The 26,276-nt window shown below is 45.0% G+C and overlaps 1 protein-coding gene across 4 annotated transcripts in view; it reads right to left on the bottom strand.

The window, feature by feature from the left end:
* Window positions 1–16,954, bottom strand: part of RFX3 (regulatory factor X3) — a 258,195-nt gene extending 241,241 nt beyond the window's left edge. For all 4 annotated transcript variants that reach the window (XM_075827557.1, XM_075827576.1, XM_075827566.1 and 1 more), the window contains exon 1: window positions 16,670–16,954. The gene's annotated coding sequence lies outside the window, so the exon portion shown is untranslated. The remainder of the gene's footprint in view (window positions 1–16,669) is intronic.
* Between the last annotated feature and the right edge of the window lie 9,322 nt (window positions 16,955–26,276).

The following is a 26,276-nucleotide window of genomic DNA, read 5'->3' as shown; positions in this document are numbered from 1 at the left end:
TTCATGACCTTAATGTGCTTCTTTTTGAGCCACTCCTTTGTTGCCTTGGTTGTATGTTTCGGGTCATTGTCGTGCTGGAAGACCCAGCCACGAGCCATTTTTAATGTCCTGGTGGAGGGAAGGAGGTTGTCACTCAGGATTTGACGGTACATGGCTCCATCCATTCTCCCATTGAAGCTGTGAAGTAGTCCTGTGCCCTTAGCAGAGAAACACCCCCAAAACATAATGTTTCCACTTCCATGCTTGACAGTGGGGATGGTGTTCTTTGGGTCATAGGCAGCATTTCTCTTCCTCCAAACACGGCGAGTTGAGTTAATGCCAAAGAGCTCAATTTTAGTCTCATCTGACCACAGCACCTTCTACCAATCACTCTCAGAATCATCCAGATGTTCATTTGCAAACTTCTGACGGGCCTGTACATGTGCCTTCTTGAGCAGGGGGACCTTGCGGGCACTGCAGGATTTTAATCCATTACGGCGTAATGTGTTACCAATGGTTTTCTTGGTGACTGTGGTCCCAGCTGCCTTGAAATCATTAACAAGTTCCCCCCCGTGTAGTTTTCGGCTGAGCTCTCACCTTCCTCAGGATCAAGGATACCCCACGAGGTGAGATTTTGCAAGGAGCCCCAGATCGATGTCGATTGACAGTCATTTTGTATGTCTTCCATTTTCTTACTATTGCACCAACAGTTGTCTCCTTCTCACCCAGAGTCTTACTTATGGTTTTGTAGCCCATTCCAGCCTTGTGCAGGTCTATGATCTTGTCCCTGACATCCTTAGAAAGCTCTTTGGTCTTGCCCATGTTGTAGAGGTTAGAGTCAGACTGATTAATTGAGTCTGTGGACAGGAGTCTTTTATACAGGTGACCATTTAAGACAGCTGTCTTTAATGAAGGCACCAAGTTGATTTGGAGCGTGTAACTGGTCTGGAGGAGGCTGAACTCGTAATGGTTGGTAGGGGATCAAATACTTATTTCTCTGTGCACAATGCAAATAAATATATATAATTGTGACAATGTGATTTTCTGTTTTTTTTTTTTTTATATAATCTATCTCTCACTGGTAAAATTAACCTAGCCTAAAAATTCTAGACTGTTCATGACTTTGACAGTGGGCAAACTTACAAAATCAGCAAGGGATCAAATACTTATTTCCTTCACTGTACGGCAGGGGTTGCACTAAATTGTGCTGCATTCGTGATGGTGTTGCATTTATGTGCTGAGCTTGGTTCTGGTGTTGTATATATGTAATGAGCTTTGTTCTGGCACTGTATATATGTACTGAGCTTGGTTCTGGTGCTGTATATATGTACTGATCTTGTTTCTGGAGCTGTATATATGTACTGAGCTTTGTTCATGTGCTGTATATATGTAATTAGCTTGGTTCTGGTGTTTTATATATGTAATGAGCTTTGTTCTGGTGCTGTATATAGAACTATATTGCTTGTAAAATGTACAAATGGCTTTATGCTCGAGTTACATAAAAAAAATGTGGAAAAAAATGACCTCATTGATTGTTAGGGAAAACAGACATGGCGAGGGGGAAGGAGATGTCGAGAAAGAGGGTTGGGGGGGCCCCAAACTGAATCTTTGCCCCTGGTGCTGGAGAACCTAGCTACGCCTTTGAATGCCTCCCACTGCCCCGGATCTAGCAGGACAGTCCCAGACTTTGGGCAATGTCCGGGAGGCAGGGGGCATGTCCTGGTATTAACTGTATCTGCATTCGCAGGACACAAATACAGTTAAATCCAATGATGAGGCTGGGAACCGTGAGCTCCATGCTACACCGATCGCCCTGTGATGCCTGCCATGAGTGTCTTGGCACAGGCAGGTGAAATGAAGTGACGTCATCGCGCCTGTCTGTGCTGAGCCTCAGACACAGCACTGAAGAAGACCTGCAAATGTATCTACTTCATTCGTGGAAACGGGGCTAGGTGAGTATTTATTGTATTATTTTTAGGAGGCGCCATGGGGACATTATACTGTGTGGGGGGCATTATAGTGTGTGTGTGTGTGTGTGTGTGTGTGTGTGTGGCACCTAGGGGTTTCGCACACTGCATGAGTTGTCCCTCCTTGAGATCTTTGAAAGTTGGGAGCTTAGCAAATATGGTTATGTGCAACCTGTGCAGCTTGACATGGGCCGCACAGGCAAGGGAGCCAGTGCTACCTTAAAGAGGCTCTGTCACCAGATTTTGCAACCCCTATCTGCTATTGCAGCAGATAGGCGCTGCAATGTAGATTACAGTAACGTTTTTATTTTTTAAAAACGAGCATTTTTGGCCAAGTTATGACCATTTTTGTAGTTATGCAAATGAGGATTGCAAAAGTCCAAGTGGGTGTGTTTAAAAGTAAAAGTCCAAGTGGGCGTGTATTATGTGCGTACATCGGGGCGTTTTTACTACTTTTACTAGCTGGGCGTTCTGAAGAGAAGTATCATCCACTTCTCTTCAGAACGCCCAGCTTCTGCCAGATCACGCTGTGACGTCACTCACAGGTCCTGCATCGTGTCAGACGAGCGAGGACACATCGGCACAAGAGGCTTCAGTTGATTCTGCAGCAGCATCGGCGTTAGCAGGTAAGTCGATGTAGCTACTTACCTGCAAACGCTGATGCTGCTGCAGAATCAACTGTAGCCTCTGGTGCCGATGTGTCCTCGCTCGTCTGACACGATGCAGGACCTGTGAGTGACGTCACAGCGTGATCTGGCAGAAGCTGGGCGTTCTGAAGAGAAGTGGATGATACTTCTCTTCAGAACGCCCAGCTAGTAAAAGTAGTAGAAACGCCCCGATGTACGCACATAATACACGCCCACTTGGACTTTTACTTTTAAACACACCCACTTGGACTTTTGCAAGCCTCATTTGCATAACTACAAAAATGGTCATAACTTGTCCAAAAATGCTCGTTTTTTAAAAATAAAAACGTTACTGTAATCTACATTGCAGCGCCTATCTGCTGCAATAGCAGATAGGGGTTGCAAAATCTGGTGACAGAGCCTCTTTAAGGCCTACAGTTTGTGGGACGGAGATGCTGCAGAATTCCCATGAGGACATTTTGCAGCGCATTACAGTAGCAGGCAGCAAAGAGGATGAGATTTAAAAAAATCTCATTCATATACTGCGAAAAAACTCAACAACAAACATGTACGAAATTGAGCTGTGGTGCGGATTCTCAATCTGCTCGAAAATGCCGGACGGAAATTCTGCAGCATTTTCGTCTTGTGTGCAGGAGGTCTAAAAAAAATAACAGTACTTCCTATGGTCTATTAGATCACATATAGTTCTCCTTCGTATCCATATCTCAGGCTGGTAGATTGGTACAGCCAGAAGGGATTTCCTGGAGAGAGTTATGAATAAAGGTGCAGGATAAAATTTTAAAAAACTAAACAGCTGAACCATAAACAGCTCTGCTGACATCAGAAATGAGTCCACGGTAATAATAAAGATAATGACAGCTTCATTAAAGAGGCTCTGTCACCACAATATAAGTGGCCTATCTTGTACATAAAGTGATCGGCGCTGTAATGTAGATTACAGCAGTGTTTTTTTATATAGAAAAACGATCATTGTTGACGAAGTTATGACCTATTTTAGATTTATGCTAATGAGTTTCTTAATGGACAACTGGGCGTGCTTTACTTTTAACCAAGAGGGTGTTGTGGAGAGAAGTGAATGATGCTGACCAATCAGTGACCAATCAGCGTCATACACTTCTCTCCATTCATTTATTCTGCACATAGTAATGCTGCGTTGTTCATTATGTGCAGTCACATACACACACATTAACGTTACTGAAATGTTCTGACAATAAATAGACATCACCTCCAGCCAGGACGTGAGGTCTATTCAGAATCCTGACACTTTGCTAACGTTTGTGAGATTTACAGCAAGGAAAGCGTAATCTCGTTTTAAATGACAGGTTACATTGTAATCTCGCAAGATTACGCTTTACTTGCTGTAAATCTCACACAGACGCTACAGAAGTGTCAGGATTCCGAATAGACATCACATCCTGGCTGGAGTTAATGTATATTCACTGTCAGGACACTTGAGTAACGTTATAGTGTGTTTATGTGGATGCACATACTGATGTAATAAGATCACTATCTGCTGTGTAAATGAATGGGGAGAAGTGTATGACGCTGATTGGTCAACGTCATACACTTCTCCACTTCTCTCCACAACGCCCACTTGGTCAAAACGTAAAACACGCCCAGTTGTCGATTACGAAACTCATTAGCATAAAGCTAAAATAGGTCATAACTCCGTCAAAAATGATTGTTTTTCTAAATAAAAAACACTGCTGTAATCTACATTACAGCGCCAATCACATTATGTAGAAGATAGACCACTTAGAATGTGGTGACAGAGCCTCTTTAAAGGCTAAATGTGGCTACACGTTTCAACACTGCACCGCGTCTTCCTCAGGCCATTAGAATAAAGGTGAGATCTGGTCAGCACACAGCTGTCATCAAATTTGCAGTTGGAAATCTAGTAGCCTATATGCAGTTCCTGCTCAGGTGTTCTATCTTGTTTGTGTCTTTCTCTGTGTAAGCTGTTGTGACATCAAAAGTGGGTTTTAGTCAGATAAGCTGCTGTGACATCAACTGCTGTGATATTACAAGTGGGTTTTAGTCATTTAACCTGATAGAAACCCTCTTGTGATGTCACAGAAGCTGCCTGACTGTAACCCTCTTGTGATGTCACAGCAGCTCTGACATTACAAGTGTGTTTCAGTTAGGTTAGCTAGTGTGACATCACAAGTGTGTTTCAGTTATGTTAGCTAGTGTGACATTACAAGTGGGTTTAGGTCAGGTGTGAGCTGCTGTGACATCAAAAGTAAGTTTCTGTCAGATGAGATGCTATGACATCATAGTGTGTTTTCGTCAAATACGCTGCTGTGACATCCCAAGTGGGTTTCAGCATGGTAAGTTGCTATGGCATCACAACTGGGTTTCCATCAGACAAGCTGCTGTCACATCACAAGTTTCAGTTTCAGTCAGGTAAGCCACTGTGATATCACAAGCTGGTATCAGTCAGATAGGTGCTGTGACATCAACAATGTTTCAGTCAGGTAGGCTCAGGGATGTATATACCATATGTACAATCAAATAAGCAATTGGAAATGAAGGAGCCCATATATAGTTATTGCACAGGGCCCCTCGATTGTTGGAGTCCGCCCTGATGGGTTCATACATGCAAGCCATAAAATAAACCTTTCTCAATAAATTAATCTCATGCGAGTGCCGGCTAGTTCCCTGGATGACATATGATGGACATGAAGGCATCAGCAAAGTTTCCAAAAATTTTAAGAAAATATATGAGCAAGGTCAAGAAGGGCCTGGATGCCTTTCTTAAAAAATATAATATTACAAGTTATGAGTACTAGATTCTGGCGATGGGACATTGATCCAGGGATTTATTCTGATTTCCATATTTGGAGCCGGGGAGGAATTTTTCCCATAATGAGGAAATTGGAATCCATCTCATGTTTTTTTTTGCCTTCCTTTGGATTAACACGGTAGGATTATAGGTTGGACTTTTCTTTAACCTTATCAACTATGTAATTATGAAATAATAATAATAATAATAATAATAATAGCAGACTAAGAATACATGTCGAAGTGGCCAAACTAACTGGGCTTGACATATAGCCTACTGGACTATGATATAAATGTATGTTAATGTACAGTATGTCACATATGTCACAATACCATTAGAATGATTAAAACGTAACACACAAAACTGATTTACCATCTTTATCAATGTTCTGCTGATCCTCAGCTCTATTCTTACAACCTTACTTTGCCCTTAAAAGAACGGCAAACAGTGATCTACGGTACATGACGGAATGCTAAATGAGTACAATATCATTTAGCTGAAATGGTGGATGTTCCACACATCCCTCTACAGTCTAAGACCTTGAATAAATGAAAACTGGGTACATTACTTTCCATTTTTTGTACAAATTTGAGTTATTTTATTGTAATTTTCTTAATTTATATTCATAATTGCTTTTAAAATACTGCCGGTTGCCCTTAGAAACAGACAGCAGTTTACCTCCTACTTTGCTGTGACATGTAACTCTAAGTGGTGTAAATGTCCCACAATGGACTGCTCCTGTCAGCACTCATGTTTTTTTCCTCCATATACGGACAATGATGTGAGGAGCTTTCGACTATGGAGTCCCTGGCCAGAGCAGCACATCTTGGGAAAGCCCTTGGCGTGACTGTCCATATTTGGACAGTGACATTAGAAGATTAAAAACCCCAAAAACCATGGCCAGACGCTCTGGCCGGGGATTCCACTACAGGAGGGGCCCCTGACGTCCCTGTCCATATACGGACAGTGACGTTAGGAGCTTTAAGATGCCAGAATCCCTGGCCAGAGCGTTGGCAGTGATGTAAGGAAATTTAAGATGCCGGAATGCTCTGGCTGGGGACTCCACTCCTGGAGGAGTCCCTGACATCACTGTCCATAAATGGACAGTGATGTCAGGGGCTTTAAACTACAGAGTCCACAGCCAGAGCAATGGAAGCACTCTGGCTGGGGACTCCAGAACTGGAGGAGCCCCTGATGCCACTGTCAATATATCTCTCAGTATGGAATAGCATAGCATACTACGTTATTACATACTCTAAAAAAAAAAGTATAATGACTTATACTAGCACGACGGAGCCCTATGTATACATTTAGCGTGTCCTTAGGGAGTCTCCCCGAACATACACGCTAAACGTAGGATCAAAACGTGATGTGAAAAGTCACTAAGTTCTCCAAAATCACATAACTATCACACAAGTGACAGACCGTTGAAATTAGCGTCTCTGTCACTAATTTATGCTGCCCTCAGCGAAGACAGCATAAAGTCACAGGTTCCTTTTAGACATGAACGGAGAAGAAAACATTATGTATCTCAAAATCAGTACAAAATAATGAAATACATTTTCAAAATTATATAACATTTTAGTGTAAATTTTTAATGGAGACCTACCAGAAGAAAAATAAAGGCGTACATTAACATTTTTTCTTACTTCTATATGATCAATTGATCTATACGAGATATGATTGTTTGAAGTTACAGGCCCAAAGCCAGAAAAAAGATTCTCATGACATGTCCCCTTTTGATTCCATTCAGGTGAAGGTGGTCATGGAGTCCAGTGTGCATTAAAATGACCACGTCGCAATATTTTCTTACTACCTGGTAGAAGTTATATATTCAAGCAGAGATATCAATTTAGTGATTTGGACCCATCATAAAGCTTTCATGACATTACAGAAATCAGAAGGGGATGTGTTGTCATCAGAACCTGGTATTTTTATAATATAGGCTTTGGGCCTGTAGACACAATTGACCATATTTCAGCATGTTGTAAATTGTTCAAAAGCAAAGTTTTCCTTTAGGCCGGATTCACACGAGCGTGTTTAGTCCGTGATATACGGTCCGCAGGTCGGCCGCATTTCCCAGACTGAGCACACTGCAGGGAGCTGGGCTCCTAGCATCATTGTTATCTATGACGCTAGGAGTCCCTGCCTCTCCGCGTAACTACTGTCCCGTACTGAAAACATGTTTTCAGTACGGGACAGTTTTCCTGCAGCGAGGCAGTGACACCTAGCGTCATATATAACTATGATGCTAGGAGCCCGGCTCCCTGCAGTGTGCTCAGTCTGGGAAATGCGGCCGACCTGCGGACCGTATATCACGAACTGAACACGCTCGTGTGAATCCGGCCTTAAGCTAATAAAGTCTGGATTTAAAATACACCTAAAAGGAATGTAATGTCAGAAAGTCACATAATTTAAATCAGGTTTTTATTATACACAATTTTTTTGTAAAATTTTGGGTAAGATTTGTTTTTATTATTTATGTGCTAAAAAAAATTTGGTGAAAATATTACAGTCTGTACACTGGCCACTAGAGCACTTACAAAAAGCTGGTCTTTCCTGATCTCTGTAGCTCACTTGTCAGCTTTATAGTATATACAGGTACAGGATGAGGAAAATCATCTCATTATCATTGGGTAAGTTCATAAAAGTCCTATTGTATTACTGGAAGCCTAGATAAGGTAGCATAGTAACATTATATACACAGATAAGGCGCTGTATGCTTCTGCCCTGGTTTCCGCAGGAGAGACTGTACTCCATCACGTCCTGGAGACTGTAAAAACCTATGCGATTTCTCTGTGAATTGACTCCCATTCATTTCAGCTGCCATAAAGCGAACACACCCTGCTGTACTGACTACACAGGAAAGAAATGTATGTCTTCAATATGGCCGCCCAAGGAAGGTTTTACAAATAAAAAAAAAACAGATCTACACCATTTACAAGAAAGACCAAACACATAATTTATCATCTATGTACTTACATTTAATTAATGAAACTGTAATTAAATACATGACACATTCCGTTTACTGTAAAGAACATCACAAGTGTCTAGATCTACCATGGCCAATGGTTTTGGCTGGGGCTACAGAGTCTTCCATTGCAGCATCTATAGCACCTGGAACATGACCATCACAAAAATATGACTTCTGTGTGACTCTTTTTATCACGCAAACACATGTACGAAAGTCCCATGTCCTGAAACAATGTATTTCTATGAACTGAAGATGCCCACTATAAAAAGTCTATGTGTAGCCTCAGTCAAAAGGTACATTTACATGTACTGTTTTTTTTCCGCTGTGTTGTCACTTTCTTGGTGTAATTGTCATAATTGCTGAACCCCAAAGGTGTATTTACATGATTTTGGAGTAATTGCAGCAGTAAAAGCTACAAAACCAGCATGTGTAATACAACCTTAGGGTGGGTTCACATGGCGGATTTTGCGTGGCGGGTCCCGCAAGAAGTGTCCGACTCCCTTTGAAGTGAATGGGAGCTGGAATTTTGCGCTTAATCCGAAAAAATTCTGCTGTGTGAACAGGGCCTTAGACATGATAGGCCTGTCGCTCATCAGAATCATCTGCTTTACCATGATTACTTTCCCGGCTTTAAATAAATGGACTCAAGCTACTATTTTATTAGCCTATAATTGATTGTACCCAGTTTTAGCCGTGAAAGAAATTAACCTAAATATACCGTAGTATGAGCGCTGACATCATGAGATGGTCCCGTGTGATCGCTCCAATTAAACTATTGCATCATAGAGTATGCTCTGGGTAATGGGAACGCTGCTTACTCCCAAGTGACAAAGACACTTAGAAAAACGTGACAGCAGACAACTAACATAAGTGACACATGCACACAAGTGGCAGATGCTACATGAAACACCAAGAAGCCAACCCAAAGTTAATATATGCAAAACGTATATAATAATAATAATAATGATGATGATGATAATACGAAGAAAAAAGGATTGTGATGCATAACATTAAGGCTTCATGCCCACTTCAGTTTTTTTCTTCAGGGTGCTAGCCGTTTTTCTGATGGCTAGCACCCTGACCCATTCATTTGAATGAGGCCATGCACACTTCAGGTTTTTTTTACGGTCCCGTTGCTCCGTTCCGACAAAAGTAGAGCATGACCTACTTTGGTCCGAGATTCCGTGAGGCCCATGCAAGTCAATGGGGCCGTCAAAAAAACTGAAGGCCCACGAAAGAAATCCGTGTGTGACGGAGCCGTTGCCTAGCAACAGCCGGGCGGGCAGAAGTACATTAGAGATATTACACTAATCGGCAGCCACTTCTCTCTATCCAGCACTGATAGAGAGAAGAGGCTGCTGATAAAAATAAAATAAAAAGCAGTTCATACGTACCCCGGTCGTTGACGAGTCCCTCTTCTTCCTCCAGTCCGACCTTCCTGTATGACGCCGCAGTCCATGTGGCCACTGCAGCCTGTGATTGGCTGCAGAGGCGGTCACATGGGATAAAGCGTCATCCCAGGAGGCCGGCCTTCTGACGTCATCCAGTCCGGCCTTCTGGTATGATTTTTATCACATGTGACCGCCACTACAGCCTGTGATTAGCTGCAGCGGTGACATGGGATGAAACGTCATCCCAGGAGGCTGGACAGGAGGAAAAAGCAGGGAGTTCTGGGTAAGTATGAACTGATTTTTTTATTTTTTATTTCATTAAAATTATATTTTGCGAGCGCCAAGCATGGTCATTCTTCAGCCCTAGTCACTGTCCAGGGTGCTGAAAGAGTTACCGCCGATCAGTGCAGCCCATTAACTCTTTCAGCACCCTGTACAGTGACTAGCGCTAAACAACCATGCTCTTTCAGCACCCTGGACAGTACCATGCTCGGCGCTCGGAAACTGAAACACGGGAGTGCACACGGATAAAAAAGCGGGCAGACGGATCCGTCAAAAACGGCCGATAAAAGGGTGAAGGAAGTGTGCATGAGGCCTTAAGGGGATATAAAGGTTTAGAAAAACATGGCGGCTTTCTTCCAAATACAGCATACCTGTGGACGGGTTGTGTTTGATATTGCAGTTCAGCACCATTCATTTCACTAGAACTGAGCTGCCATACCAGACAACGCATGGACTGGTGTGGCTCTGTTCCTGGAAGAAAGCAGCCATGTTTTTCTAATCCTGTACAGCCTCTCTTTAAAATGAAAACGGATGCCTAAAATGATGCCATCACTATGCATCATTTCTGTCAGGACCCCCACCCCACCCCCAAAAAAAAAGAAAAACTTAGCATATGGTTTTTCTCAGTGCTATAACAAATATATTTGCCACAATTTTTTTTATCATTGAAGTTAACAAGAGATAGATTGGAATGCTGATGCACAAACTGAGATCCGTGTTCGTCTCTTTAGTCTCCGTTCAACTAGATGTGGAAAAAATGTTCAGGACTGATCAAGATGTATCAGCTTTTCTCTCTCAATGACTTTAATGGGACAAAAAAAGTGATTTTATGCTCTTTGAGCCAGAACGGACAGCCACTATAAAGAGGAATACATGGTCACTCATCTACTTATAGGTGCTGATAACAGATGATCGCTGAGGGGTGCTTTATTCTGAGAATTGCATATGGACATCATAGAGGCGTGTTCCCCATTTAGGTCTCCCCTCAAAAAGCCAGAGCGGAGAGCCGTACTGGGACACCGGGCCCGTCTATGCATTAAAGGGGTTTTCCCACAAACTAAAATACAGTTAAAGGTATCCATAAATGGCAGTTAAACATTTGTGCAATTACATGTCCTTTTCTAAAATGTACTGTTAGAAAGATATATTATTACCATGCCTCTGTCACAAGTTTTGTTGTGTTACTTGTTGCCCTTGGATCCGACCATAACCCATTCCTCTGGCTATGGTCGGGAAAAGACATATCCCAACCATAGTATGGCTTTGTGGTCGCTTTCAATGTTCTCATGAACGCTCTTTATTTCGTTTGCACTCGGGAACTTCCGATTATTCCCAAGTGTTTGGTGTGACAACAGGCCTGCAGCTGCTACTGCGCATGCGCAGCAGTAGCGCTGTCCAAATTCCTATTGCACAGGTGTCCATAGCTTTTAAAGGGAACCTGTCATGTTGAAGATGCAGTCTAAACTGTGAGCATTATGTTATAGAGCAGAAGGAGCTGAGTAGATGGATATATATTTTTGTCTGAAAATATTCAGTAGCCCACTGGACTCCTAAAACCAGAATAAACAGAGGTTTAGATAAAAAAAAACAAATGTACAAGTTCTACTTAATCTTTTCCTGAAAAGCTATATATTAATCTACTCAGCTCCTCCTGCTTTATAATATGCCACCTGTAGATCAGACTGCATTTTCAACGTGACAGGTTCCCTTTAACCCCTTCCCGCAAAACGATGTGTCTGATACAACATAGTGCGGGGGGGGGGGGGGGGAATGTATGAGCGCACTCGATATGCTGCGGGTGACGGCTATGTTTTACAGACGACACCCGGGACAAACTGCCAGGAACAGCGATCGTGCTGTTCCTGGCTGTTTAACCCCTCAAAAGCATCTGAGGCGTTGAAAAGAGGGGGGCGGCCCCCCTCCGACAGCTTATCGCCCGCCCGCAGAGAGATCGGGGGGTGACGACGGTTGTCATGGCAGCCCAGGGGCCTAATGAAAGCCCCCAGGACTGCCTTCACTCTGCCTTTGCTAAGCCCTTAACAGATGCCTGTAATAATGGCAATATGCTGCAATACGTTAGTATTGCAGTGTATTGTATCAGCGATAGAGGGACTAATGAAATGTGTAAAAAAAAAAGCGAAAGAAAGTTTTTAGTAGTGAAAAAATATATATATTAAAAGTAAAAAAAAAAAACAATAACCCATTTTTCCTCTAAAGTAATGTAAAACATAAAAAAAGTTAAAATTGGTATCGCTGCGTCCGTAAAAGTCTGAACTATTAAAATATAGCATTATTTAACCCGCATGATGAACGCCGTAAAAAATAGAACATTTAAAACACCAAAATTGTTTTTTGGTCAACTTAGATCCCCAAAGAAATGTAAATAAAAAGTGATCAAAAAATTATATGTACCAAAAAAATAATACCGATAAAAACGACAGCTCGTCCTGCAAAAAATTAGCTCAATTGATGAAAAAAGTTATTGCTCTCAAATTTATTTTTTTAACAAAAAGTTTTTTTTTCCCTTAAAAGTAGTAAAATATAAAAAAAAACTATATAAACTTGGTATCAACGTAATCGCATTGAGCCACAGAATAAAGTTAAGTTGTCATTTTTACCGCACAGTGAAAGCTGTAAAAACGAAACCCAAAAAACAATTGAGGAATCACAGTTTTTTCCAATTTCAGCACACAAAGAATTTTATTTCAGTTTCTCAGTACATTATATGGTACTTTAAATGTGAACAGTGTGAACAGGAGGTTTTTGCATAAATCCGTGTACACGGATGTGATTTTTTCATTGTCTCCTTTTGACTACTATTGTGGAAAATCTGTACAGCATTCAATGTAGCATGGCCCAATTTTTTTTTATTAGGCAGCACCTAGAGCGAATACAGAAACCCCTCCATACAAACAATATGTGGCACGTGGCGGTACGGAAACCTCCATCGGATGACATTACCACGTTTTTACAGCTCTGTACCACTGGTAAGTAGTAAACCATAATACGGTCTTGTGCGTGGGCTACACACTGATATTTTGTCGCACACCAGCTTCAATTCCCATTGCTGGTCATCCACTTGAGATGGTCGTTCAGCCAACAACTATTCCTCCCGACTGCAACATAAAAATATATTTTCAATGGGGAGAGGGGGATAAGCCACTGCTAGACTGCACTGGCTTATCTCACATTGGAACAAAGGATTAGACATGTTGAAATCCAACATGCTCGATCCTTCTTTCCCCCGACATCAGCGTTGGAGGAGAGAAAGGAGACTCCCATACACATTAGATAGTCAACCGACTTTTATCTACGGTGAATGGCCAGCTGTAATCAACAGCTTTCTCTCCATATATATTGATATATTTGCGGAGTGATGGTCCCTTGAAAGATGAACGTAAATAAGACTTTAATGCATTTCTATGGACTACAACTGTCACAATACAAAGAGTCTTTGTGTAGGACCAGCCTACTTTAGTGATGTTGTATAACTAATAAATGATGTTGTATAGCGAAAGCAGAATCTGAAACACATCTGTATAGGCCAGTCTTAATCTAAACAGTGCATCCCTGGCCATCAGTGCGCCAGAAAGTATATTAGTCGGGTTGTGGAAGGCCCGCCTTTTTCTCTAAGCCCCACCCACTTTCTGTGAAGTTCCACAAGCTGTGAAAATGCTGCAACTGATTGCTGAAATTGCGACTTTTGCATCTTTTCTACACCACAGAACAAGCATAGAATTATTCCCCTACGTAAACCTTTGATGGACATTTTTTTTATTTTGTATAAACAGATCAGTCAGTGTGTTCGGTGTAACTTTATAATTACTTTTTATTAAAAATTATTTTTACTTTTTGAGATACAGCTGCTTTGTATTTCCGTATAGAGAGCAGCTGTATGTAGCGCTAAATCCTATTCCTGTCAGGTCCGCGGGCATGTGGGTTCTGATCCACCTGGTATCCATCACATCTAAGTTCATAACCGAGACTGACGGATTCAGGTCAAAACGAAAGATACATCTGCTGTGTATACAGAATACAGAGCAGCTGTATCTCAAAAAGTAAAACTAATTTTTAATAAAAAACAATTATAAAGTTACACCAAACTTTCTGATTGACCTATATATTAAAAAAAAAATAAATAAATATATGCCCCTCAAAGGTGTACATGGCCATGAAGTCTTTTCCAGGACATCTCAAACAGGTTGTCAAAGCCACAGTAAATCAGTTACTAGTGCATCGACGGCTCATGTCTGGACTATAGACAATTAAAATCAACGTCTACCCCCATCTAAGAGAACATGAAACGTAAATATAGGGGTGTACAAAGAGTAGTACTCGAGGTGCCATCATACCTTCCCTCTATCTCCCTACTGCTTAGAAGTCAGATGCAGCCTTTGTGTGTGTTCCAGGAAATATGTTGTAACTACAGAGATTGAAGTAGGTTTTAATGAAAGGAGTAATCTGCGTGTGAAAGTGCTTGAGAAAGAAAAAAAAAACCATGGAAAACAAACAAGCAAGTCATCTGGATTTAGACAGCGTTATTTTTTTTTCTTCTTTAAATAAGAGGGACTAGGATTTCCATTTTGAAGGTGATGTAACAACAACATGACACTTTTGTTACATTATTATACATATTAACAATAATAGATAAATATGTATGGTTTACAGTCAATATGTGAAAATACAACTTAAATGCATGTAAATATATTATGTTTAGAACAAACCTACAAATGCCAAAATGATATTTTTTATAAGGGTGAACATGGGCATCACCAAACCATGCAATGCCCAGAACAAGAGTTTTGCCCAATTTGATTCATGCAACTTTGTAAAGAAGTGAATGGAAATGTCGCTCTACGGTTGGGTTAAAGTGGCAATATTCATTGACTTCCATAGAGTGTGACCACCAGTGTCAGATCCTATAAAAGTTACAGCCAGTTGCAACTTTTAATCGCTGACATGTTCAAAGACGCATAATTTGGACAACATCCAAAGTCCTAAAGTCTTATTTGAGTGGTACAGGTGCCAATTGGGGCTCCGTCCGACTTGCTCCAAAATGAGCAGCAAAATGAAGGAGAGAACTTGTGTCTTAAAGCAACCTGCTGTCAAAATTTAATCCGATTGTGCGCCGTTTCAGCTTTAAAACCGGCTGTCCAATAGCCGAAACGTTACACAACCATAATAAGTTTCCACAACGGACTGAATTGAGACGTGAGCGCTGTCCGTCATCTTTGCTTTATTTGAATGTCCAAGACGCAACGTTTTGCAGCACAATCCAATACATCTGGAAAGTGACATCACGCAACAGCTCTCGAAGGCAAAAGTCGGATAACAAAAGTCGCCATCTGTCTGTAACCTTACACACAATGGCACAAGGGACAATTTTATTTCATTGAAATGTCACAGAACAAAACAAGCCTATATTTTCTGCCTTCTGCATAGTGCAACATCTCAAGAACATAATGTACATTACAGACAAGTGCAGAAATTATACACAAGTGATCAATACAGCAAGTAAAAAAAAAAAATGATCCACACGAGCCCTGCTGGACCCGGTGCCAACATGCGAAACGCGTCAGAAGATAAGACACCCAGACGTTTCAAGTTCACATGAATTCTTTATGATCAACCGGTCTTCAATTTCAAGCTTTCAATAAAGGAAACACCAAATACACCACTGAGAACTATGGGACAGACGAGCGATTCCCGCAGCAGCAAGTGTGGGAGCTCCTTGTAGGCCCGCACAAGTACCAAGGACCCCCAGCCTGGAGAGGATCTCCTACGTAGAGCAACATCTCATTCACGGTCACAAAGCCTTCATCATCAAGTCATTGTTTGATGTGGAGGGGTTAATAGGGGACCTTGGGACATACAATGCGCACCTGTAAAACTCACTAGGGATCCCTTCCCTCCCCCCTTTTCCCGGTCAGTAAATAATGTCCTAGGGGTGCAAATCCTGAATGGAGTCTTGAAGCACAAAGGAAGATGTGGTTAACTCCTTCATTACTTGGGTGGCGATAATGTGTATACCCCTCTGACACAGCAAGGGTTACAACAAAGAAAAACCAAACATCCTCTACCCATAGACCGTAATACATCCCATCACCAGTGACATCCTTATCCTTCTCCCCTTCCTCGCTACATTTTCCATATTCTTCATTCATCCATCATCTGAATGATTTGCAGTTTATAAAACAAAATGCATTTACAGCCAGGATGCCATAGAGATCCTTCCTCTGCCATTCACAATCCCAGTCCCCATTTCCTCCCCTCTGAGCACAACCAGATCTGCAAATACAGAGGAGTACTGGTTAACCCAATAAATGCCCCTACCCCTCCTCTCCTCCCCCTCCGATGCCAGACATTAGACCAGGGAGATGAAAACACAGACAAAAAGAGAGGAGAATACATGGCTGGAAGACGTTCTCCTGCTGCAGGGATGTCCTCCTCTGCACCTGCCTTCTATCCTATGCGTGTAATAACACCATCATCATCATCAGAGAGCAGCACATCCTCCTCCATGCTGCACACACAGATCCCGGCAACGTGAGGGCACACACATATATATATATATATATATATATATAGCAGCAACACCACATATACAAGACAAGGAAGAAGAAGAAGAATATAGTCATATTCACCTTGGCTGTGGAGTATAATGTTGTTGGTGGTGGTGCTGGTTGTTGTGGGTGATGGGGAGGATGGTGATGATGAGGTTGGAGAGGTGGAGGTGGTGGTGATGGTGATGGTGGTGGTGGTGGTGGTGGAGGAGGAGGATGAGGAGGAGAGGAGTAGTTGTTGTTGATGGGTAACAGTCGCCAGGACTACGGTGGCTATGGCGCTGGATTCACAAGGCAACAGTTGCTATAACTCACAAAAGAGGGAGGCAACCTAACCTGAGAGGAGGAAGAGGCGGGGCCTCCTGACACACACACACACAGCCTGACAGCCCGGCGGCCGCTGGGCGGAGCCTCGGAGGAGGCATCGTATTCAATCTCTGTGTAGCTTTATTGGGCTTTATTCGTGGGCAGCGTCCGTGCGTTCTTCTTATTATATGCAGGGATAATAGGGGGACGTGAAGTAGCATGTGTTCTGTGGCGGACAATGCCCGCCCTCTCGTCTCCCTGGGCCACTTGTGCGAGACGGAAGGTGCATACGTTATGTGCTCCCATTCTATTGTCCCCACTATTGTACTGGCTGGATGGAGGCTGCAGTATCTGCCTGTTACAGGGGGTGATGGCAGAAACAATGATCTACACAGGGTCTGGGTGACTACAGAGAATGGGCCCACTGCACAATACAGCCCGGCCGGAGCACTGGGAAATAGCCCGTATATTAATCGCACGACAGGATCAATGGCTTCATAACCTAAAGGGTGTCACGTTTGTACATCGCTGCCCCTCGGGCGCCATGACTACAGTACTGGTGCTGTTTATGGCAGTCTGGATTCTGTCCTGCAGCTTGAGGGGGTGCAGGTGCAGGGACATCCCTTCTATTTGTGGGTAAAAATCAATGTGGCGGCTTTCTGACGTCTAGCACTATATATGGGCTGTACTGTATATGCCAGTAGCGTGGCGGCTGTCTTTACGATGACCACGTTGTGGGGAATTCTGTTAGTACAAGGTTCTCGCCTGCTTTTTTAGAGAAGAGAATTAGAACTCACACAAACTATGTATGCGAGGACTATACAGGTGGTATACATACTGTACATCCAGACCCCAATATACCAGTCTCCGTGGTCTTGTCATCTTCACTTCCGGTCGCCGGACACTATAGCTATTAGGGTGGATTCACACGCGGCCGATTTTGTTGCGGAAATTTCTGCTTTTTAAAATCAGTTCTACTTATTTGAATGGAATTTGCAGAAATCCATCCACCTGCTGCAGAAACCACCACGTTCAGATGAATGGACCTGATTTTATGTTGCGGAAAATTTCTGCAACAAAATCTGATGCGTGTGAATCCACCCTAAGGCCCCATGCACACGACCGTAAAAAAAGGCCCGTAATTACGGGCCCATAGACCTCCATTGGCCACGGGTACCTCCCCGTATGCTTACGGGAAGGTGCCCGTGCCTTTGAAAAATATAGAACATGTCCTATTTCAGGCCGGGCAGGCCCATAGAAGTCTATGGGGCTCCCGTAATTACGGGTGACTACGTGTGTGCACCTGTAATTACGGGAGCGTTGCTAGGCGATGTCAGGGGATAGTCACTGTCCAGGGTGCTGAAAGAGTTAAACGATCGGCAGTAACTCTTTCAGCACTCTGGACAGTGACTTCCGATCACAATATAGATCAACCTGTAAAAAAAAAAAGATGTTACTTACCCTGAACTCCCTGCTTCTTCCTCCGGCCTCCTGGGATGACGTTTCAGCCCATGTGACCACTGCAGCCAATCACAGGTCAATCACAGGCTGCACGGTCACATGGACTGCCGCGTCATCCAGGGAGGTTGGGCTGGATGTCAGGAGAGGGACGCGTCACCAAGACAACGGCCGGGTAAGTATGAATTTATTTTACTTTTACTACGGAAAGGACTGTCCCTTCTCTCTATCCTGCACTGATAGAGAGAAGGGGTTGCCGATTAGTGCAGTGCAATTTTGCAGCGAAAACGTGCCCGTAAATACTGGTGCAATACGGGTCGAATACGTGTGACCAAGGACCCGTATTTACGCCAGTATTTACGGGAGGAAAAAAATAAGTTTGTGTGCATGAGGCCTAAGACAGCTTTTAGAACACAAGATAGGCTTCGCTATACTCTCAGCAGTACATTGTCCCTGGAAATCACTTCAGAGTGAAAATCAGCATTGTGGTGCCTGGATCTGTACATGCATCAGCCCAAATAATGTATGTTACCTTTCAATAATACAGTCGTGCACAAATAATACCACTATACGAGGGCCAAATAATACCTCAACACCAGGACCACATACACTATATGGACAAAAGTATTGGGACACGCCACATTATCATTTAGGTGTTTCATTCAGTCCCATTGCCTCAGGTGTATAAAATCCTTCACCTAGTCATGCCATCTGTCTTTACAAACATTTGTGAAATAATGGGTGTTTCTAAAGAGCTCACTGAATCCAGCGTGGTGCTGTAATAAGATGCCACTATTGTAACGTGTTGGTGAAATTTCTTCCCTCCTAGATATACCACAATGAACTGTGAGTGGTATTGTTGCAAATTGGAAGTGTTTAGGAACCACAGCAACTCAGTCGCAAGGTGGCAGACCACATAAAGTTACAGAGCGGGGTCACTGAGTGGTGAGGTGCATAGTGCATAAAAGTCACCAACGCTCTGCTGACTCAATAACTGCAAAGTCCTAAACCTGCACTGGCATTAACATCACCACAAAAACTGTGCGCTGGGAGCTTTATGGCATGGGTTTCCATGGCCAAGCAGCTGCATGCCAGCCTTTCATCACCAAGCACAATGCCAAGCGTTGGATGGAGTGGTGTAAAGCACGCCGTTAGTGGACTCTAGAGCAGTGGAAACGTGTTTTTTGGAGTGACGAATCACACTTCTCTATCTGGCAGTCCCCTTAGTTCCCGTGAAGGGAAATATTAATTCTTCAGCATACCAAGACATTTTGGATCATTTTATGCATCCAAATTTGGGGAATAGTTTGGGGAAGGTCCTTTTGTGTTCCAGCATGACTGAGCCCCAGTGCACAAAGCAAGGTCCATAAAGGCATGGTTGGGAGGGTTTGGTGTGGAAAAAGTTGACTGGCCTGCACAGAGCCCTGACCTCAACCCTATTGAACATCTATGGGATGGACTAGAATGAAGATTGCAAGCCAGGCACTCTCGCCCAGCACCAGTGTCTCACCTCACAAATGCTCTTCTGAATGAATGGGGAAAAATTCCCACAGAAACACTCCTGTAGAAAGGCTTCCCACAGGAGCGGAATCTATTTTTGCTTCGAAGGGGGGACCAACTCCATATTAATACCTATGGATTTGAAGTGGATGTCATAAAAGCTCCTGCAGGTGTAATGTGTACGTGTCCCAATACTTTTTTCCATATAGTGTATATCTACCACAAAGACCAATGCAACCAATAATATCACCATACAGTGGTCACATACCAGTTCTACACTGTTGCTCTGCAGGGTATAATCACGCTGTGAATACAGTGCATTGAATACAGTACAATTACATCCAGTGACTCAGGGGACATCTTCTTTCTCTCTATCCGACCCAGACAGCCATGTCGACTTCTCCCGGCCACGACTCGTCTCTGCAGAGTTTGCTGCCCAGATGTCTTTAGCTCTTCACTTTTCCAGTACATCTTCACCCTGTTCAGAAACTTCCCATCCTGCTACCCCCTTTAATAGTGTCCTACTGTTGCAAAAATAGTGCCACACACATTTTTCCTCCAAAAATTATAGTGGCAAAGTGTGACCCACACTGTAAGGGACCCCCCTTAGTGCCCCACACGGTAATAGTGCCTCCTTTGTGCCCCACACATTTTCATAGTACCCTCTTTCTGTGGCACACATAATACCCCTTACACGGTAAGGTTGCCCCTCCAAGAAAATATGCCCTCCACACAGTGATGATACCGCTTAGTGCCCCCTCAAAGTAATAATTCCCCCTTAGTACCGCACACACACAGTAAGGATGTACCCTCACAGTAATTATTCCCTCTTCACACAGTAAGGATGCCCCTTAGTGCCCCCCAGTAGTAAGGATGCCCCCACATAGAAATTATGCTTCTCTTACTTTCCAGCGGCCGCAGACCTCTGAACTCTTGCCACGTCTCCCTCCCTGGAGACGTCAGGACATGCGGCCGCACTGCCCTGTAGTGTTTCCTAAGGTGTGTGCGCGTTCGTCCCTGGCCTTAAAGGGCCAGCACATGCACTTGTAAATGTTCCTGTAACGTCTGTGGTCGCTGACCACAAACTCCTTCCATCCGGTCGACGCCCTTCTCTCAAGAGATGTCTACACATGCGGCTGTCCTGTTCCACAGTGACCACCAGGGTGCGCTCGCGAGCTGATTGCTCCCAGAGCATCCTGGACTATAAGAGGGGGTCTGCCCCTTCCTGCCGTGCCTGTGCCTTGTTGTTGTTTCCCTAGTTTGTCTATGCAAATGGTCTCCTAGTGTTTTCCAGTTCCCAGTGTTTCCCGTTCCTGCTACCTGTAACCTGTATCCCGTGCTATCCTGGTCAAGTGCTGTATCGAGTTGGAGCCGTGCTGTGCTGAGTACCATGCCTGTCTTGCTTCACCACGCCTGGCGCCTGCCTGATGGCTAGTCCCAGCTGAGCCTGTCTTGTTACTGTCTGAGCTACCATAGTACAACTATATGAACTATAGACTGTGATCTGTGTCCTGTTGGCCAGCTGCTATACCATCAAGGCGGTACGGCCCAGTGGGTCCACGTACCCCTCGTGACAGTAGGCTCAGGCCATGGAACCCGCTGGTCGATCTAAGACCATGGCGACGCCACAGGAGATGTGGGCGGATATGCTAGACCTCCGGTCTCGACAGGACCAACTCCTCCAGGCATTGAACATTATTGCACATCAGCTGGAGGTGCAAACAGCCATTCCTCCTACACCTCCTGGCAGGACAGATCCTCCGGCTACACCTCCTGGCAGTGCTGACCCCCGATTTTCTTTGCCGCTTCCTGACCGCTATGATGGAGACGCGAAGACCTACCATGGAATTTTGAACCAGTGCCAGATCCACTTGAGCCTGTATGCAAGGGCATTTTCGTCTGACGGCGCAATGGTCGCTTTCATCATCTCTCTCCTCACTGGCAGGGCTCTTGCATGGGCGAACCCTATCTGGGAGAGACAAGGACCAGAGATCCATGACTTACAGGGGTTCCTACGGACACTTCGCACAGTGTTTGAGGAGCCTGGATGAGTCTCGTCTGCAGCCGCCTCCATGCTGAACCTACACCAGGGGGACACCTCTGTGGGTGAGTACGCCATCCACTTCCGCACCCTGGTGGGAGAATTGTTGTGGAACAATGAGGCCCTGGTGGCTACATTCTGGCAGGGACTGTCTCCTGAGATTAAGGACGAACTTTTCGCCAGTGATCTACCGTCTTCCCTGGATGACCTCATCCTTCTGGCCGCCCAGATTGATTTAAGGATTCGAGAATGGTTCCAAGAAGCTCGTCGGGAGGGACGTCTCCTTAGCCCAGTTCCTGCTTTGCAGCAACCCCTGCTGTCCTTAGATGCTGATCCTGCAAAGGAGTCTGTGAGGACGGACCAGTTTAAGCTGTCTACCCAGGAGAGACAACGCAGACGCACCTCGGGACTCTATCTATATTGCGGCCTCGGAGGCCATCTTGTGCGTCTGTGCCCCCAAAAGCCCCAGATTCTAGGGTTGGTGGGAGTGACAACCCTGGGCAAAAAGGACTTGGTCTAATTGTCCATTCCCATGATCACAGTATTCGGCGAAAAAACACATCGGGTCTCTGCTTCTCTGGACTCTGGATCCGCTGCTCATTTCATTCAAAGAGACCTGGTGGATCTTCTCCAATTACCCACAACCCCTCTGGAGAGGTCTTTGAGGGTTGCATCTGTGAATGGACTACCTCTGCCATACCCAGTTGTAGCGACCAAGCAGTGACCAAGCCGCTGAGGCTCCAAGTGGGAGTCCTCCATTCCGAGCTCCTCTCATTCTTTGTCCTGGCTAAAGCCGTTGACCCTGTGCTGCTGGGCCTGCCCTGGCTCCGACTACATGCCCCAGTCCTGGACTGGAATTCTGGAGAGGTTCTCCAGTGGGGTTCCGAGTGTCTCCATGGCTGCCTGGTACAGGTTCATCCGGCTCAGTCTCCTCAGCCTCAGTCCTTGGCAGGATTGCCTTGTCATTATTCCACGTTCTCGAATGTCTTCAGTAAGAAAGAAGCGGAGACACTGCCCCCACAACGGGCGTATGATTGTCCTATCGAGCTGATTCCTGGTGCATCCCTTCCCCGTGGTAGGGTATATCCTCTCTCATTGCCAGAGACTCAGTCCATGTCCGCTTATATTAAGGAGAACCTGGAGTGGGGATTCATACGGAAGTCCTCCTCTCCAGCAGGAGCTGGGTTCTTCTTCGTCAAGAAAAATGATGGTTCTCTGCGGCCCTGCATCGACTACCGGGGTCTCAACCAGATCACGGTAAAAAACAGATATCCGTAGTCATTGATCTCTGAACTGTTTGATCGCATGCAAGGAGCCACATTTTTCTAAGCTAGACCTGCGGGGGGCTTATAACCTAATCCGGATTCGCCGGGGTGACGAATGGAAAACTGCATTTAACAGCCGTGACGGACACTATGAATATCTAGTAATGCCCTTCGGCCTGTGTGACGCTCCCGCGGTCTTCCAAGAGTTTGTTAATGACAACTTCCGTGACCTCCTCTATGTTTGTGTTGTGGTCTGTCTTGATGACATCTTGATTCTTTCTCCAGATCCAATGGCTCATCGGAGATATGTCCGTCAAGTTTTGCTACGGTTAAGGGAGAATCGCCTGTACGCCAAGTTGGAGAAGTGCGTGTTTGAGAAAGATGCTCTACCCTTCCTAGGCTACATCATATCGAATCAGGGTCTTAAGATGGATCCTGAAAAGGTAAAGGCCGTCCTGAAATGGCCATGCCCTCAAGGCTTGAGGGCCATACAGCGCTTCCTGGGATTCACCAATTTCTACAGACAGTTCATTCCAAACTTTTCCTCACTGACATCTCCTATCTCTAACCTCACCAAGAAAGGCATGAACGCTAAGGTGTGGACTCCAGAAGCGGAGGCCGCATTTAATAGCCTGAAGAGTGCCTTCACGTCAGCCTCTATCCTCCATCATCCAGATATTTCTCGACAGTTCTCGTTGGAGGTGGACGCCTCCTCTGTCGGTGCTGGTGCACTCCTGTTCCAGAGAGGTTCCAAGGGCAAGTCAATGGTATGTGGCTATTACTCCAAGCTCTTCTCTTCCGCAGAACGCAACTACTCGATTGGGGATCGGGAGTTACTGGCCATCAAATTGGCTCCGGAGGAATGGAGACATCTTTTAGAGGGCCATCCCATCTTGATATTTACGGACCACAAGAACCTCACTTATCTCCAAACGGCCCATGACTGAATCCCCGTCAGGCCAGGTGGTCGCTGTTCTTTGCCCGGTTCCAGTTTGAGCTCCACTACCGTCCAGCCGACAAGAATGTGAGGGCCGATGGCTTGTCCAGGTCGTTCGAGACAGAGGACACTATGGAGTCTCCACAGAATATTGTTAATCCGTCCTGCATCATCCCTGTCAACTCTCTGCAAGTTAGAGACATTCCCCCTGGGGAGGACTTTTGTACGTCTGGCAGACAGAAGAAGATTCCTCCGCTGGGGACACAGTTCCAAACTGGCAGGTCATGCGGGTGTCCGTAAGACCTGAGACTTGATCGCTCGTCAGTTCTGGTGGCCCACACTGCCCAAAGACATCACAGACTTTGTCTCCTCCTGCACGATGTGCACAGCACATAAAGTTGCCTACTCCAAACCGGCGGGCCTTTTCCAGCCGCTACCTATGCCCGATGCCCCCTGGCAACATATTGCTATGGACTTTGTCACGGATCTGCTTCCCTCTGCGTGATGCAGTGTGGTCTGGGTGGTGGTGGACCGATTTTCGAAGATGGCTCACTTCGTTCCGCTGACCGGTCTACCTTCTGCATCTCGCCCTCTTCATCCAACACATCTTCCACCTGCACGGCTTACCTGGGCATATTGTGTCCGATCGGGGGTTCAGTTCACCTCAGAGCTTTGGAGAGCCCTCTGCGGACTCCTCGTGTGAAGTTGGAGTTTTCCTCAGCCTACCATTCTCAGTCCAATGGTCAAGTTGAGAGGATCAACCAAATCATGGAGAACTACCTATGACACTTCATCTCCAAGCAGCATGATGACTGGGTGCAGCTTCTTCCTTGGGCCGAGTTCTCGTATAATAATCATACTAGCGAGTCCACAAGTAATACACCATTCTTCATAGTTTACGGCCCACACCAACGACTCCCTCTTCCGGTGTCCTTTATGTCCGAAGTGCCCGCAGCTGATTCTGCTTTTTGGGACTTCCTGCGGATCTGGCAGCAGACCCGATCCTCCATTCTGCTGGCGGTGGACCGCATGAAACGTAAGGCAGACACAAGGAAAAGAGAACCTCACCAATTTTCTCCAGGTACCAAGGTTTGGCCGTCCTCCAGAAATATCCGGCTGAGGGTGCCATCTTACAAGTTTTCTCCCAGGTTTCTCGGACCCTTCGAGATCTTGCAACAGATTAACCCAGTCTCCTACAAGCTGCGGCTGCCTCCTACCTTCCAGATCCCCAACTCCTTTCACATTTCTCTCCTGAAACCGGTATTCCTGAACCGCTACTTTAAGACTCTTAGCCCTGCAGTTGCCCCCAGTGGTTCTTCCGAGATATTTGAGGTTAAGGAGATCCTGGACACCAAAAAAGTAAGAGGAAGAACTTTTTTCTTTAGTAAATTGGAGGGGGTTGGGTCCAGAAGAGAGGTCCTGGGAGCCAGAAGAGAATCTCAATGCTCCTGCCCTCATTAAGAAGTTTCTCTCTCGTTCTAGGTCGTAAGAGGGGGATACTGTAATGTCTGTGGTCGCTGACCACGAACTCTTTCCATTCGGTCGACGCCCTTCTCTCCAGAGATGTCTGCACATGCGCCGTCCTGTTCCACAGTGACCACCAGGGTGTGCTCGCGAGTTCAGTCCAGCCTTGGAGCGCACACAGGTGTGATATTGAGCTGATTGCTCCCAGAGCATCCTGGACTATAAGAAGGCCTCTGCCCCTTCCTGCCTTGCCTGAGCCTTGTTGCTGTTTCCCTAGTTTGTCTATGCAAATGGTCTCCTAGTATTTTCCAGTTCCCGGTGTTTCCCATTCCTGCTACCTGTAACCTGTATCCCGTGCTATCCTGGTCAAGTGCTGTATCGAGTTGGAGCCGTGCTGCGCTGAGTACCACGCCTGTCTTGCTTCACCACGCCTGGCGCCTGCCTGCTGCCTAGTCCCAGCAGAGCCTGTCTTGCTACTGTCTGAGCTACCACAGGTACAACTATATGAACTATAGACTGTGATCTGTGTCCTGTTGGCAAGCTGCCATACCATCAAGGCGGCATGGCCCAGTGGGTCCACGTACCCTTCATGACAGTTCCCTACCCAATCCCAACATCAAATTTAATTATAAAAAGAACTCTGCCCCTTCATCCTTGAATGAGTGTTGTTGTGTCTGCCCATGTTCGTTATTGCAAATGGTCCCTTAGTTGTATCCT

This window comes from Rhinoderma darwinii, chromosome 1, assembly GCF_050947455.1.
Source record: "Rhinoderma darwinii isolate aRhiDar2 chromosome 1, aRhiDar2.hap1, whole genome shotgun sequence".
Classification (NCBI taxonomy): Eukaryota; Metazoa; Chordata; class Amphibia; order Anura; family Rhinodermatidae; genus Rhinoderma; species Rhinoderma darwinii.
This window is presented reverse-complemented; position numbering and strand designations above follow the sequence as displayed.